Consider the following 15,232-nt stretch of genomic DNA (forward strand, 5'->3'; position numbering starts at 1 on the left):
CATAGTATATACTCAATAAGTATTTGATGAATGAACACATGAATGCATTTTCTTCAGCAGCTCTAAGCCACAAACCAGTTGGGCCAAGGCCAAACTATATGTCCAGTTTTGTGAGGGGCTTGGCAATGAGACATGCACTTGACCAGGACGCTCCAAGGCAAAAGTAAAACAAATACAAGTTTTGATAAAATTAAAGTGATATCAAAGCAAATATTCTCAAACTAGTTCCATGTCATCCAATGTATTTTTTAAACCAAACACACATACACCACACACACACACACACACACAGATCATTTTTGTACATTGTTACCTTCATTTTTTTCACTGACAAGAAAATTGCTATGTAAGAATACTGGGGTTTTTGCATTTTCAGCAACGAAAGGAACTTCTATAATTCTTTTCTTTAGCATTTCTAACTTAAGCGAGGCTGGATGAAACAAAATACAGATCTACATCAGCCTAATAGAAGGATGTATTTCATTGAATTCCATTAAGAATGAGGCCAAAACATGAAAGTGACCATGGTTTGTCACCTACCTATGCACAAAGGCATCCCATGCTATCCTATACATAAATTAATGGCATAGTGCCCTGAAATCCTACCTTAATACATGTTTTACCTAAACAACATTTCCTCCAAAAAAAAATAAGAAGAAAATCAAAGAAAAAGAACTTTTGTATCTGGCTTTGGGCTCTCAGAAGGCCCATTTGAATCCGAAGTGAAGGACCTTGGTGAAAGATAAGCCGCCCAGTGAGGGAGGGGAAGGAGGCTACTCTGAAGGACAGTGTCTTTGGGAAAATGGAAAGTGGAGACTGGGCTCTGAGACACGACATCTTTGCAGGATGGAAAGGAAGCGATGGGTCCATCATGAGTGTGAAATGACCTAAGAAGCACCTTCCCTCTAGTGATGACAGTGTCTGTCCTACTGATAGCAGTAGGAGTCCCGAGCAGAATTAGTCTGAGGTCCTCGAGGGAGGGAAACCTCTAATCATCTCCAGGATTAAATTAAATTTTTTCTTCTTGGGGTACAAAGCACTAGCCATTTAGCCTCCAGTGGGTGAAGCATTACTCTGGAAATGCCTTCAGCTCATGCACCTCTGGGTCTCAAATATTAGGCTGAAACCATTACCCCAGGTCTCCGGTTCCGGAGATCTTTGTGTTTCGGGCCATAAAGTATGAAAGGAAATCTCCCAGGCTTTTGAGCTGTGTAATCATCTCACTTTTGGAAGAGAGACGTAACATCCAGGGGAACGTAAGTACAATGCCTTGTGTCTTTCCGGGACGCTGACACCAGTCTATTTTTCTTGAGTAACGTGGGTCTTTCCAAAAATCCTTGATACGGTTTCTATTGTAAGTACATATATCCCATATACGTATATTCCATAATGTAATACCCATGTAAACCAATCTAGATCAACATCTATACTACAATGTCACCATATTTGCCAACTGATCAGAATCTGTCTCTCTGATGCACAATTATTCCTCTTGATTCCAAATATGTTTTTTTTTTTTTGACTTGCATGAGACATTTCCTTTCCCCAGAAAAGATCAGAGCTTCATTGAGAGCCAGTCTGTCTCACATGTGTTTGGAAAGCAGAGAAAAGCCCCATGTGTTGACAAGCTTTGCCACATTATAACTCCAAATGCTGTCTGTTTCAGGGAACAAAAGCTCTGGATGGGAGCCAGGAAGCCCCAGTGCTGAAACCTCAGACCCGCTCATGTGTTCCTACACATGAAGGATTTCAATCTGTGGAAGGGAGTATTAAGTGAAATCACTTTCTCTCCGTGGGTCCTTGTTTAACATTCAAGACGGGGTTCCAGTGGGTCTACTGGGAGATCGGGGTCCCATCTGTTCTTTGTGCGGCAACTGTGATGTGTTGAGATACACCCCGGATTCATAATCTGGAACGGTGAGGCAGCTGTTCCTTCGTTCCTGGTGTCTGCCCCCTTTCACCAGGGCTGGGAAGGAGCTCGAGTGGCCTGTACGAGCCACGTAGAATGAACAGCTAAACTGCATTCATTAAGCTGACGAGGATTTTTAACAATCGGGGAAAAAAAAGACATCAGTACTTTGGGCAGAACAACAGTTAAATGTGTCTCCCTAAAATTGTTGTTTTACGATACCTTCCAAACGATTTTCAAGGCTTGCCATAAATGGATAGTTATTGTTTAATGGGTATAGAGTTTCAGTTTGGGGAAAGGAGATCTGGAGATGGAGGGCGGAGACAGCAGCACAGCTGTGTGAATGTACTTACTGCCACTTAACTATAAACTTACAAATGATTAAAGTGGTAAATTCTGTGTGATGTAAATATTATCAGTTTTTAACAAAAGCTTGCCAAGAAGCTTTCTGTGTGTAAGTAGGACCTGACAACATCAGAAACTAGAATGATAAGATCAATTATAAAAAGATTGAAGGACATTGGAGATTTTGATATTTTGGAGCTAATTTCTCAGATAGTTACAGACTAGCTGGGTATCATTCTCACGTGTCTGGATATCAGCTACTACAATTCTTTTTTTTTTTTTTTTTTTTTAGAGAGAGAGGGAGAGAGGCAGAGTGTGAGCAGGGGAGGGGCAGAGAGAGGGAGACACAGAATCAGAAGCAGGCTCCAGACTCTGAGCTGTCAGCACAGAGCCCCCGACACAGGGCTCAAAATCTTGAACTGCGAGATCATGACCTGAGCGAAATTAGATGCTTAACCAACTGAGCCACCCAGGTGCCCCTCAGCTACTATAATTCTTAAAAGACAAGGACTTGAATACAACTGCTAGTAAATTTTAGCTCTATAAATAACACATTAAATATATAGTTGTGATTTTCTTTTGTCTGACAGCATAACTTTATAAATACAGATCATTTGGTATTTTAATGCACTCTTGAGATATGTGTGTGTGTGTGTGTGTGTGTGTGTATTATTGTGTGTGTGGAGATATATAGATAGATAGATAGATAGTTTTTTTTTAATAGGCTTCATACCCTGCATATGTTAAACTCATAACCCTGAGATCAAGACCTGAGCTGAAATCAAGAGTCAGATGCTTACCTGACTGAGCCACCTAGGCACCCCCACTCTTGATATTTCTATCACACAAGAGGGAGTACTCTTAGAAATGAAGAAGACTTCTACCTTAATTGCCAGAAACATGGAAGACTTACTGAAACATTAAACAATGTCACAAAAGAAATGGATGGTGTCTCTCCCTCTGGAAATTTTAAGAAAATGATGAATAGTTGCTTTTCTAGAATGTAGGTGTGGGGAGGAGGGCCTGAAGGACTTTTAATCTACTCACTGGTAGACTCCAGAAGCTAGGAGTTACCGGTGAAGGCATTTTCTCACTAAACTAGATAGTTATCTACTGATTTACTTATCCCTCTGTCTTTGGGCCACAAAATCCCTCTAAACGCTAGGGCAACTAAAACACTTGTTTAGAAGCATTGTGACAGCATGGCATCATATAAATGTTAACAAAACTGCAATAAACAATAAAACCCTGTGATCTTTAAAACTTATCTTTATTGTCTTGCAAAAAAGAAGCATTTCCGTCCAAAAAGACAAATTCTGGAGTCTGTCCCTTCTCCATGCACGTCTAGGTTCATCTTTCACAAATGCCTGTGTTATTTTATTAATTAAGGAGTCAAGTTGTGGGGCCAGTGGATTTTTTTATTTTTGTTTTTGTTTTTTGTTTTTTTGTCTTTGTTGTTGTTCTGCTATAATGACTTGTTCTACTATGTGACTGACTTAAACACTGGACATTTTCCCAAACTTTAGTCATACAAATACCAACTTCATGATTTTATTTTGTCTGCCCACATACCTACAGCACTTAACGTTCTTCTTCAAATGCCACTTTTACTACATAAATCCATTTATTCAAATAGGAAGCCACATTAGGATGAAAACAAATAAACAAACAATACTATCAATCTGTGAAATAATGGTTTTGATGGACTGGTTATATATTTTTGTTATACATGGATATTAGTATCAAATTAAAAACTATTCATCCACATACCACTTAAGTTACCCAGTGGTAGTTTGGAAAACATTGGTTCAAGGTCTACCAAACGTTCCGGTTTCTACTAAGTCATTTTATCTGTAACCACAGGCCATGATTTTCTATTCATAAAAGCACAGATGAGGCAGAACAATGAATCCAAGAAAGTATTCCCAGAGAAGAACAGCACATTTTATAAAAGTTTCACTAATTGTAAAAAATAACAACACCATTCATGTCAGTGGAGCTGATACAGTATCAAGGCTTTTCACAAATATAATCTCAATTGATCATCACAGCAACCCTAAGAGAGTAGCAGGACATCCTTTGTTATCTTTATTTCACATATGGGTAAAAGGAGGCTCAGAGAACGCATGTGATCACGCCCCGGGCTATGCAGGGAGCCAGTGGCAGAGCTAGCTCATTGTGCATCCATTGGTCTTTCTGAAAGGGCGGGCCTACGCCAGCCAACTCCATCTTGTTCTGTGTCCTTCACCTTGACCATGCCTCCTCCCCTTGAGTAACCTCCCGCTCACCTGCCTAACAGGACTCGGACCCTTCCCCAGACAATCGGCTGAGGCCACAGCCATTACCTCACCAACTGCCCGTAGGCCCCAATAAAACCTTTGTCCTTTTGAAACTCGCTCTCTCTCCCCGGTATCTCACCGCTGCGTCGGTGCAGGTAGGGGATTGAGCTCAAGCTAGCTCGAATAAAAGCTCTTTTGCTTTTACATCGGACTCGGCTCCCTAGTGGTCTTTGGGGATCATGAATTCTGGGCATAACACTTTCCACTAGACTACACCACGCTACACCCTGGATTGTGGAAAACTTGCATGGCAAGTTAGTGAGTCAGGAACTACAGCTCCCTTGCTATGTATGATGAAGTGTTAAGTCTAATAAACACACAATAAACTGGCATCTCCACATTGTGCCTTTTGTCAGCTTCTCTTCTTACTTAATGGACCCATATTTTCTGTCCGTTTAATCCAGTTGTCTATAAACAGTTTTGTACGCCTTTCCTCTTTCCATTTTCTTCTTTTGTGTGTTCTTCCAACTGTAAATTGATAGGCTTTAAGGAAGGATGGGAAGCGAAAAGGTAGAATGCAGTCTACAAGTACAAGTATATCCTCTGAAAGTCCCAGAATGCAGTGCATTCAAAAAGGATTCTGTTATCACCTACACCAAACCAATACCCTCCAGTCATCAAGGAGAAAGACACTGTGCTGCTGGTCCAGAGTCTGAACGTATTATTTCACTAATGTCTAGGACAGAAAGTTCTGCCATTTTTACATACTTCCATTATTTTACTGCCTGTATTATCAAAAGACACATGGCAAATATTGTTAGGACTAAATGCAAAAATAGCAGTAAATCAACAAGGCAGGCAATAAGAGATCTTTCTGGATGTAATTCCATTATTGTTTAAATCATACATCTACTCACACACAGGTTTGCTGTTGCTATCCTAGGATCCAAGCAGATAATACCTAAAACTCCCTTGAGTGGGTTTCAGTGTTTTAATATTTAAAATGACTATGTTGCCTTAGGATCTAGAAGATCCTATCTACCTTCAGCATCCTATAAATCTATGAACTGTTATTAATTTGTTGAGTCAACTAAAATTTTCTTCTTCTTTCAGACCATATTCTCTTCTGGAGAGAAATTCCAGAGACATTCATCTAAGCAATATTACATTTACTATAAAAATAACTTTTTAATAAAAAATATGAGGTGATTGTTAAGTGGTTTCCATGATAATTAAATAAAAGATTTTCGGACTACTTTAGTACTGTGTCAGTTGTCTCCAATATTTACTACACGAGATTGAGAGTTATAAAGGGAAAGAAGTAGAAAATTACAGTCTCTCAAGCGGTTTATAGCCAAAGGCAATATAAATGTAAATTTTAATATTCTCCTCCTACTACCCCTCATCAAAGAACAGAACACCGTATGATAACATAATCTCAGATACAGCAAGACCTTGGGTAGAACAGGCCAGAGACACAAAGATCTCATTCAAAACACTAAGCTTGGTTGGTGTGCAAGAGAAGAGCAAATGCCTTCAAATTTTGAGTATAATAATAATTCATAAATAAATGATGCCAAAAAATAAAATGCCAGAGACATCCTCTTGTGGATAGGTTGAGCAATTTGGAGCAGACCTACACTCCTGCTGAGAAGTGGAAAAACAATGGATAAAAACTATATATTTTAGAAAACACCTGTTTTGAAACCACGAGAGTTTCCCAAACAGCAAGGACTTGAGGGTGCCAAGATCCCAGGAAAAGGAGGTCAGTGAAGTGAATTCAACATTCTTCCCGCTGCTGTTCCTATTGGGGCATTTGCCTATTCAGTTTAGAATCTAAGCAGGGAGCAGCTAAAATGAGGCAGAGAAACCAATGGAACCCCTGCATTGGGAAGATAATAACTGGAGTTCAGGGTTGCCAAGGCAGTAAGAGCTTGCTTCAGAGCCAAGTTCTGTGCAAAAAGAGAGGCACAGAACAGTGAGCCCATCACTTGGCAATCTTCCCTTGGGGCTTGTGCTGAACGCTTAAGCAGTAGAGGGCAAGAAGAGCCTCATGCCAAGAGGCCAAATGCAGAACAAAGTTTTCAGCAATCTCAAAGGCAGAACAAAGTTTTCAGCAATCTCACCAGCTGAAGAGATAAAAAATTAAAGTTTAGGACTACTGAAGAGGAGGGCCCTTAATAAACCCCCAGGGCATGCTCTCAGAGAATATACCCTAGGGGTAGGGGAGAATGGAGAGGGTGGTCTAGCAAAGCAATACCTGCTCAAGTCAGCCCAGTTCCGATGGGACTGAGGTGACCTGCTTGTCTCAAGTTGTCTATTTGAGAACAGGCTGAATCCTCTCTGGAGGAAAAAAACTTCATCATCAAGGATTCTATCATTCTTCATTCCCAATGTCCAGTATTCAGTGAAAACACCAGAGATTTCAAGAAACTGGGCCAAAGTGGAGGGAAAAACAGACAAGAGAAACAGGACCACAGGTGACCCAGCTATAGCACGATCACTTTTAAGAGGTGTAAAATAACTATGCTTAGTAACTTAATAATTTGAGCATTTATATTATGTCCAGGAAATAGATTACAAGGAAGAAGTTCATGAAAGAACTTGAGTCTCTTAAAGAGAAACAGGCTGGAGGAGGGATGTGGACTACATACATGTGGAATACAGTACAGAGTAAGGACCTCTTAAAAATGTGTTTCCCTATAAAAGCAGCGAGAACACTGGAAAAAAATAGTCAAATCAACTTCTTCAGAACTCTGGAAATTAACTAAAGGCATATAGCAATCTAAGAGTGTTCAAGAAAAATGACAATCTTGCTAAGAAAGATGAGCTTTTAACCTGCCCTAATCCCGTCTTAATCTCTCCTACTCCTACTCCTACTCCGAGACATAATTGAAAACCAAGAGCTTTACAACTAAAGTATCCATAAAAAGCATCAGCCTACAGTCATTCTGCAAGGGGCAGAACTGATTTGGAACTCCCTAAAGCCCTGTCCCCAGAAAATTATCATTATTTGACCTATTTGGCAACTTACTGAAAAGTTCCATTCTCAGGGCTTCTCTCGATTTAATTTGACTGAGGTAGACCTTACTTTGTGTGAACAGCCTTATCTCCAGGGGCTTTTGTCAAAAGCAATCAGTTAAATGATTGTTTAACATTACAACTGCCTTAGGTGATATTAACAATTGAAGCTAACAAAAGACTGACCCAAAATTGTTAAGAATAAAAAGTAGGTCCTGGGATATCTGGTGGGGGAGGGGGTTGCTTTGCAAAACTCCAAAATCTCCAAAATATTTCTGGCAATCTCCATGGCTTCTCAGAAGTTCCCATAGGATCAAGCAACAGTTGGACACAATAGTGGCCAAGTTCATGATGCATCCTTGTATCAGCTTTCCCTGGTTCCTTGCTTTGCTGCCTTTGCCCCACATTTCTGCTTCTTGGGATCACATCTCAAAAAATACTACCTGCATGCAAACCTGTATCTTGGACTTCACTTTCTTGGGAATCCTGTCTGGCAGTATCCTCTAGACCCGCCAAGTAGAACCATTTAGGAATTCCCTGAAGCTGCCATACTGCTTAGTGGTTCCATGCCTTGCACGTGGATGCTACCTCACCCTGCCACTCTTCTTGGTGAACTCTCACTCATCCATCAACATGCTCCCAAGGAGAGCTAGTTGCTTCTCTCTATGTGGTTCCATCATCTCTAGAACTGAACTCTTATTACTTTACTTATTACAATTCTGGGGGCAATTATTTGGTGCACAAGGCACAGCAGATGCTCAGAAAAAGTGGACTATATGAAGATCATCTGGATGCTGCACTGTATAAATTTATGACCACTCCCAGTTCTAAGATGTTTCATCTTATATACATGTAGCCTGTGATACTGGTGGCTTTAACAAATAAACAAATGTTTTAACGGGGCCTTTATTGGCTCATGCTTTCATTTTTGAAGGGGTGATGCTTGTCATAATGTGATCTGAGAGCCAATATATCCTCCCACATATGGCTCAAGCCATTGGAGGCTAGAGAAAGAAGCCACTCTTTCAGGGCTTAGGATACACGATAGGTGTGCAGGCTGCAGCCAGGGAGTTAAATTTACAACACTGGTTCACTGACATTAAAATAGCTCAGAAAAGAATTTACTTTCTGCTAGATGCATTTCTATAGATGTCTAAAAATACCATCAGCTTGAATATACCCTGTCCAAAAGAAGATACCCCTCTTTGGGTGAAGGGTTTTGGGGGTGAGATTATGCTGCTACATGAAGTATTGTGCCTTTCACATATAAGCTGTCACAGCTGTTCCTGGTCATTTGTGGTCTCTTAGTATCATGTAGGCGGGGAAACTCTGGTGAGACAGAGTAGACAGAATATGGCCATTAGAGCCTGCCATTCCTGAGACTCTGTCCCCACTCTACTTGTTAGTGCTGTGTGACTCTGGAAAAACACTTAACTTTTCTGAGCCTTGGTTTTCTCATGTGAAAAACAGGCACTTCCTCTAACTTTACAGGTTGTGGTAAGGATGTGTTTATGGAATGAATGTTCATGTCCCCCCGAAACTTATGTGTTGAAATCCTAACCCCCAATGTGAATGGTATTAGGAGGTAGGTCCCTTAGGAGCTGATTAGGTCACGAGGGGTGAACCCTCAACAATGGGATTAGTACCCTTTTAAAAGAAAACCCTGAGAGCTCCTTTGCCCCTTCGGCCATGTGGGGACACAATAAGAAGATGGCTATCTATGAACCAGGAAGCAGTCTCTTACCAGACACGGAATCTGTTGGCACCTTGATGTTGGACTTTCCAGACGCCAGACCGAGAGAAATAAATGTTTGTTGTGTAAGCCATCCAGTCTGTGGTATTTTTGTTAGACCAGCTCATACTGACTAAGGCAAGATGTAAAGCTCCCAGTAAAGTGCCTGCACATGGCAAATGTTCCATAAATGATCACTAGCTAACATTATTTCCTGAGTGAAACAATTGTTACAGTAATTTTTTTTTTAAATCTTTTTAATGTTTTATTTATTTATTTTTGAGAGAGAGAGACAGAGCGTGAGCAGGGGAGGGGCAGAGAGAGAGGGAGACACAGAATCCGAAGCGGGCTCCAGGCTCTGAGCCATCAGCACAGAGCCCGACGTGGGGCTCGAACTCACAAATGGTGAGATCATGACCTGAGCCGAAGTCGGATGCTTAACCGACTGAGCCACCCAGGTGCCCCTGTTACAGTAATTTTAAGAACAGACCCAAAATACCTTCCATCCGATGCTATATATGTAGGTGACCACAGCAAAATTTGCTGCCTCATCTGCATTATTGTAGATAGGCATAAAGAGATATAACCTGTAAAAGACTTTCTTTAGTTAGAAAATGGAAAGGTGCCTTGAGAACCTTTTAAAAATTTGTTTTGAAACAAGCAAGAAAAAGAATGGAGAAGAAGGCAGACCCTAGTAGCAATTTGCTGAAAAAAAATCAGAATTCTCTTGATTGTGCACCAGAGAATTTCATTTAATGCATAAAGCATTTGCTGGGAGCGAATATTGAACACATTAAGAGGTTTTTGCATTACAGTCTTTGCAGAAACATCCAACCAGCTGAGACATCCGTCAAAGTTTCAGAGAGACAAAGCAAACACCGCCATAACATTTTCATTATACAAAGCCACACCAAGTTAACTAACATGTGCCCCTATAAGCCAGGAAAAATGTAGATAAAGGAGCCAAATTATGAGTAATTGAGTATCTACTGAATGTGCTTTTGCTAGGTTTTCACAGATTTTGTGTATAGGGGGAAGGGGTAGAATGTGGTACAAACAAGTTTAGGTTATTTTAGCAGAAAGATGTGAAGGGCAGGACAAGGGCCACTTTATGCAGGAAGGGCTCACCCAGCTCCTTCCCTGTTTAGCACTAACGCTGGGGAGGGACTCTGTTATGGGCTGAATTGTATGTGTCCCAGTATCTTGGAATGTGACTGTATTTGCAGATACTTTTAAAGAAGTAATTAAATTAAATGGGGCTGTTAGGGTGTGTCCTAATCCTATAACTGGTGTCCTGATAAGACGAGATAAGGAGAAGACACCACAGGCCAAGGTCAGACAACGTGAGCACACAGCGGTAAGGAGGGCCTCTGCCAGCTAAGCAGGAGAGCCTCAGAGTGAAACCAACCCTGTCAACACCTTGAGCTTGGACGTCTAGCCCCTCAGAACTATGAGAAAATCAATTTCTGTTGTTGAAGCTGCCCAGCAGTATTTGTGGTATTTTTAGGAAGGCAGCACTAGCAAGCTCATACTGAGTCCAAATACCCGTCCCTCGAGTTATTTATAATCCAGTTGGGAAGATAAAATTGATACACACATAAAAGGATTAGGTACCTATGACTAGGCTGGCATGGGAGTGACGGAGGTAGCAGTAAGAGCCACTGCCACGAGTGATAAAAAAGCCAGGGAAGGAGAGTTCACGGAGAGGAGGAAGGCAAGGCAGGGACATCTTTGCTGAGCCCCTATTTCTCATAGCCCCGTGAGAGTGGCTTCCATACAATGACATCAGGGTTACTGGCTATTCTCGGTCTCCTTTGCTGGTTCTTCCTCCTCTGACCGTTGAACTTTGGAATGCTCCAAAAGCTTATCCCTTGGTCCACTTTTGGTTCTGCTCCTACTCCCTTAGCGCTCTCTCCCAGTCACATGGTTTGAAATATCGGCCATACCAACAGCTTCCAGAGCAGTCATCTTTCCTGAACTTCTGACTGCCCACTCGACACCTCCCCTTGAATATCTATTAAGAATCTCAATTCTGACATATTTAAAACTGGGCTCCTGATCTCCCTTATCTTCCCGACAAACCTATCCACTCTATCTTTTCTATTTAGTTGTTGACAAGTCCATTGTCCAGCTGCTCATGTCAAATCGTTGAAATCATTCTTGATTTCTCTCTTTCTCTGACACCCGTATTTAACCTATCAAGAGATTCTGTTGGCTCTACTTTCAAAATATATCCAGAATTTCGCCACTTCTTACCACCTCCATGCTACTACCCTAGTCCAATCCACTGTCATTGGTAAATCCACCCTCACTTTACCATATACTGTCTTCTGGATGCCTCACCTTATCCTGATGGGGCTCTCTGATTTCACTCTTGCCCCATTTCTCTTTGTAGTCTTTTCTCAACATAGCAGCCACAGTGATCCTCTCAAAGCCAGGTCAGATCACCTCCTTCCTAAGCTCAACATCTTCCAGGGTCCTCCCACTTCAGGTAAAGTAAAATCCAAAGTCATTCTTTAAAACAACAACAACAACAACAAATATATAAAAATATATATATATATATATATATATATATATATATATATATATATATGTGTATATATATATATATGTGTGTATATATATATATATGTGTGTGTGTATATATATATATATGTGTGTATATATATATATGTGTGTGTGTGTATATATATATATATGTGTGTGTGTATATATATATATATGTGTGTGTATATATATATATGTGTGTGTGTGTATATATATATATATATATATATATTTTTTTTTTTTTTTTTTTTTTTTTTTTTTTAAGAAATCTCTATGCCCAACACAGGGGTGAAACTCATGATCCTGAGTTCAAGAGTTGCAGGCTCAAAACAAAAACAAAAACAAACAACAAACAAAACAACAACAACAAAACAGTTGCACGTTCTACTGAATGAGTCAGCCAGGCACCCCCAAAGTCCTTCTGATTAATGACAAGGTCCTCTAGGGCCTGGCATACCATTATTTTTCTGATCTCATTTCCTAGTACTCATTCCCCTGCTTACCCTGCTTAGTAAAACCAGTCTCCTTGCTATTCCTGGGACACACTGAACCTGCTTCCACTCAAGGGGCTTTGCACTGGCTGCTCCCTCTACTTGGAACACTTCTTCTCAGTACCTATGAGGATAGGGACCTCAACTCTTTCCAGATTACCTTCTCAAGCAATTTATTGCCTTTTAACATACTATATCATATATGGTTAAGTATAGTCTTTGTTGTCTGTCCCCTGCCTACTAGAAGAGAAGGCCCATGAGGGCAAATGATTGCTTTGCCTGTTTTGTTCATCTGTGTTTCCAAGTACCTAAACTGAACCCGGCACATAACAGACACTCAATGAGTATTTGTTGAGTGAAGGAACAAATGAATTAACAGCATTAATTAAGCATTTATTATATACCAGGTCATATCCTAAGCACATTTTAAATGTTGTCTCATACATAAATGATACATACATAATCCTATGAGGTAGGTATTAATTATTCCACATACAGATAAGGAAGTGAGATTTAGAGAAGTTCAAGGGTAGAACTGAGATTTGAACCCTAGCAGCAGTCTGGTCCCAAAACTCTCAATGGTTTAAACTCAACCAGCCAATGAAGCAGGTAAATAGGTAAGTAGCTATAATTATTTTCATTTTTAAGATGACACAAATGAAACTTAGAGATTTTCCATAACTTTCTCACAGTTTCATACCTAGTGAGTGGGTTGACTCTGTTCATGGGTCTGTTGTACGTCCTGGGGCCTGGTGACCCTCCTCTTGCTTTTCAGAGATGCTGTCCCTCCACTGCTTACTATTTTTGCTTTGTCCTCTCTTCCATGCCATGGCCTGTTACCCAGAAAATTCCCCTATGGCAGTCCACCACAGCATAGGTCTCTTTGAGAGTATCTCTTCTCAGATCTGTTACCACTACCATTTTGATGTTTCCGAGAAATGGAAGAAAAGCTATCAACCTTCCTCCCACCCAAGAAAAACGCACATAAATACATTGTGATTACAATGGACTTGAACTCAAGCTGATTCGTTCTTGACCTTTCTCTACTCCTCTTGTAATAAAAAGATATATCCCCACTATCTTGTTTTCTAGGGATTTTACTAAATAAATGGCTAGTTGTTTATATGCATCAGTGAGGGCTTATAGATTGATTAATTCATTCCAACAACATTTTTTGAGCATCTATAGTATACAAGGTACAAGATTAAGCCCTCTGGGGATTCAAAAACAAGGCTGGCAGTAACTTGCCCTCAAGACATTGTCGATCAGAGCCAATAAGACTGACTTTTTGTATTTTTGTTTGAGCTATCTCTTTCCATTCAATTTAGTGTTGAAAGACCTGCAGTTGCTACCACTGTCCTGCTACCATGAGATGAGAGTCGAAGATTGCAGCCAATTGAGGAAAACCAGATCAGGGAGGTGGCTGGAGAGAGAAACTGGCTCCCGATCACACAGTCTGCATCAAGTTGTTCCTAAATCTAGCCCTAAATGCATTTTGTCTATTACAAAGGGCAATAAATTATGCCCAACCAAGACAGTATTCACATATACAAGTCTTTCAATTATCCTCTTAACTTTCCTGTCTTCCAGACACAGCTGTGTGTACTCTTAGAGCCCCCTTAGAGTCTTCTACTCAGTGCTGGAAGTGGGATTCTGTCCTACCTTTGGACCAATGCTGAATCTCTTCAACGCTATGCCTTCTGGAAGCAACGCTGTCCCAGAACAGGGTAACACAGTAGGAACAAAAGAGAAGTCAGTGGTAGGATCAAGCTGCACATCTTCTTAGTCAGGCAAGAGTGCATCAGTACCTAAGGCTACATGGACACTGACTGGGAAGGTGGCTGGAACCGAGGGCTCCTGGAAAGACCCAAGCCCCAACTGCCAGGTGGAACCCAAGCAGAAAATCTCTGTGGGTTATACCGTGGAGAGCAAGCGCTATGGGAAGAAGAGGTGGTCACAGGAGATAAGCCAGAGAGCACACTGTCAGAAATGGTAAGATGCAGTTCCCCAAAAAGCCAGTAATTTGATGTGTGTCATAACAGAGGACATTCAATAGCCATGAAAGAGTCTGAAATAGCACCAACTATTTGAACAAGTGCTCTTCTTTCAATCTCTCTTCCACTTATCCTGATTAAGGATCATGAAATGAGAGGCAGATGAGGAAGTAGAACAGAGAAAACAAAAGAACCTTCTTCCCTTTTCTGATCTCCAAACTATGAGTTAGTGAGGCCCATGCTGAGGGAAAGAGAGATGATTCAATTGACTGAGAAACTGGAGATGTGATTTGGATTGGACTTCTAAACACACATAACTAGGTGACCAGTCTAACACCTTAACAGGACTGGGAAGCTATGGGCTCTGCCAACGGGTGGGGAACGGAGAATGCTTTGGGATTTGTTTGAAGAGAGCTCTCCGAAGATAAAATAAAACTGTTCCTGATTGCACCCTACCAAGTTTAGCCAAGTCAACAAACAGGTTATGGTGTAGGTTGCTCTGTGGTGTTATCCGTAGACTTCTCTTGAGGTAGGCTGTAAGAAATAGCACTATGCCACTCACCCTTGTATGTACTATCATAATGGCTTCTCTGTTAGGACCCTTGAGGAAACATCTCTGCGAGCTTCCTGTCTGGGCTAGTTCTGCTTCTCTGCACCAGGGAGAGTGCTTCCATCCAATGGACACACCAAGTGACATCAAGAGTGTCAGTGAGAAAGGTCTATTCTGCACGGTCTATTTTATCACTGACATTGTTTACAATCGCTGCACATGGTGATGACAAGTAGGTCAACGTCAGTCTGTTTTATCGGACTTCATATATTTGCTACAGAAAACACCCACACCCCCTGGTGGATCGTTTCACCTCTTTTTATCTCAAGGACACGGTGAATCATGTTTTCCATATGTGTTT

General features: G+C 40.9%; 1 protein-coding gene across 9 annotated transcripts in view; it reads right to left on the bottom strand.

The window, feature by feature from the left end:
* Window positions 1-15,232, bottom strand: part of MAMDC2 (MAM domain containing 2) — a 400,592-nt gene that overhangs the window by 12,116 nt on the left and 373,244 nt on the right. The window lies entirely within an intron of this gene.

The sequence above is a fragment of the Neofelis nebulosa genome, chromosome 12 (assembly GCF_028018385.1).
Source record: "Neofelis nebulosa isolate mNeoNeb1 chromosome 12, mNeoNeb1.pri, whole genome shotgun sequence".
Classification (NCBI taxonomy): Eukaryota; Metazoa; Chordata; class Mammalia; order Carnivora; family Felidae; genus Neofelis; species Neofelis nebulosa.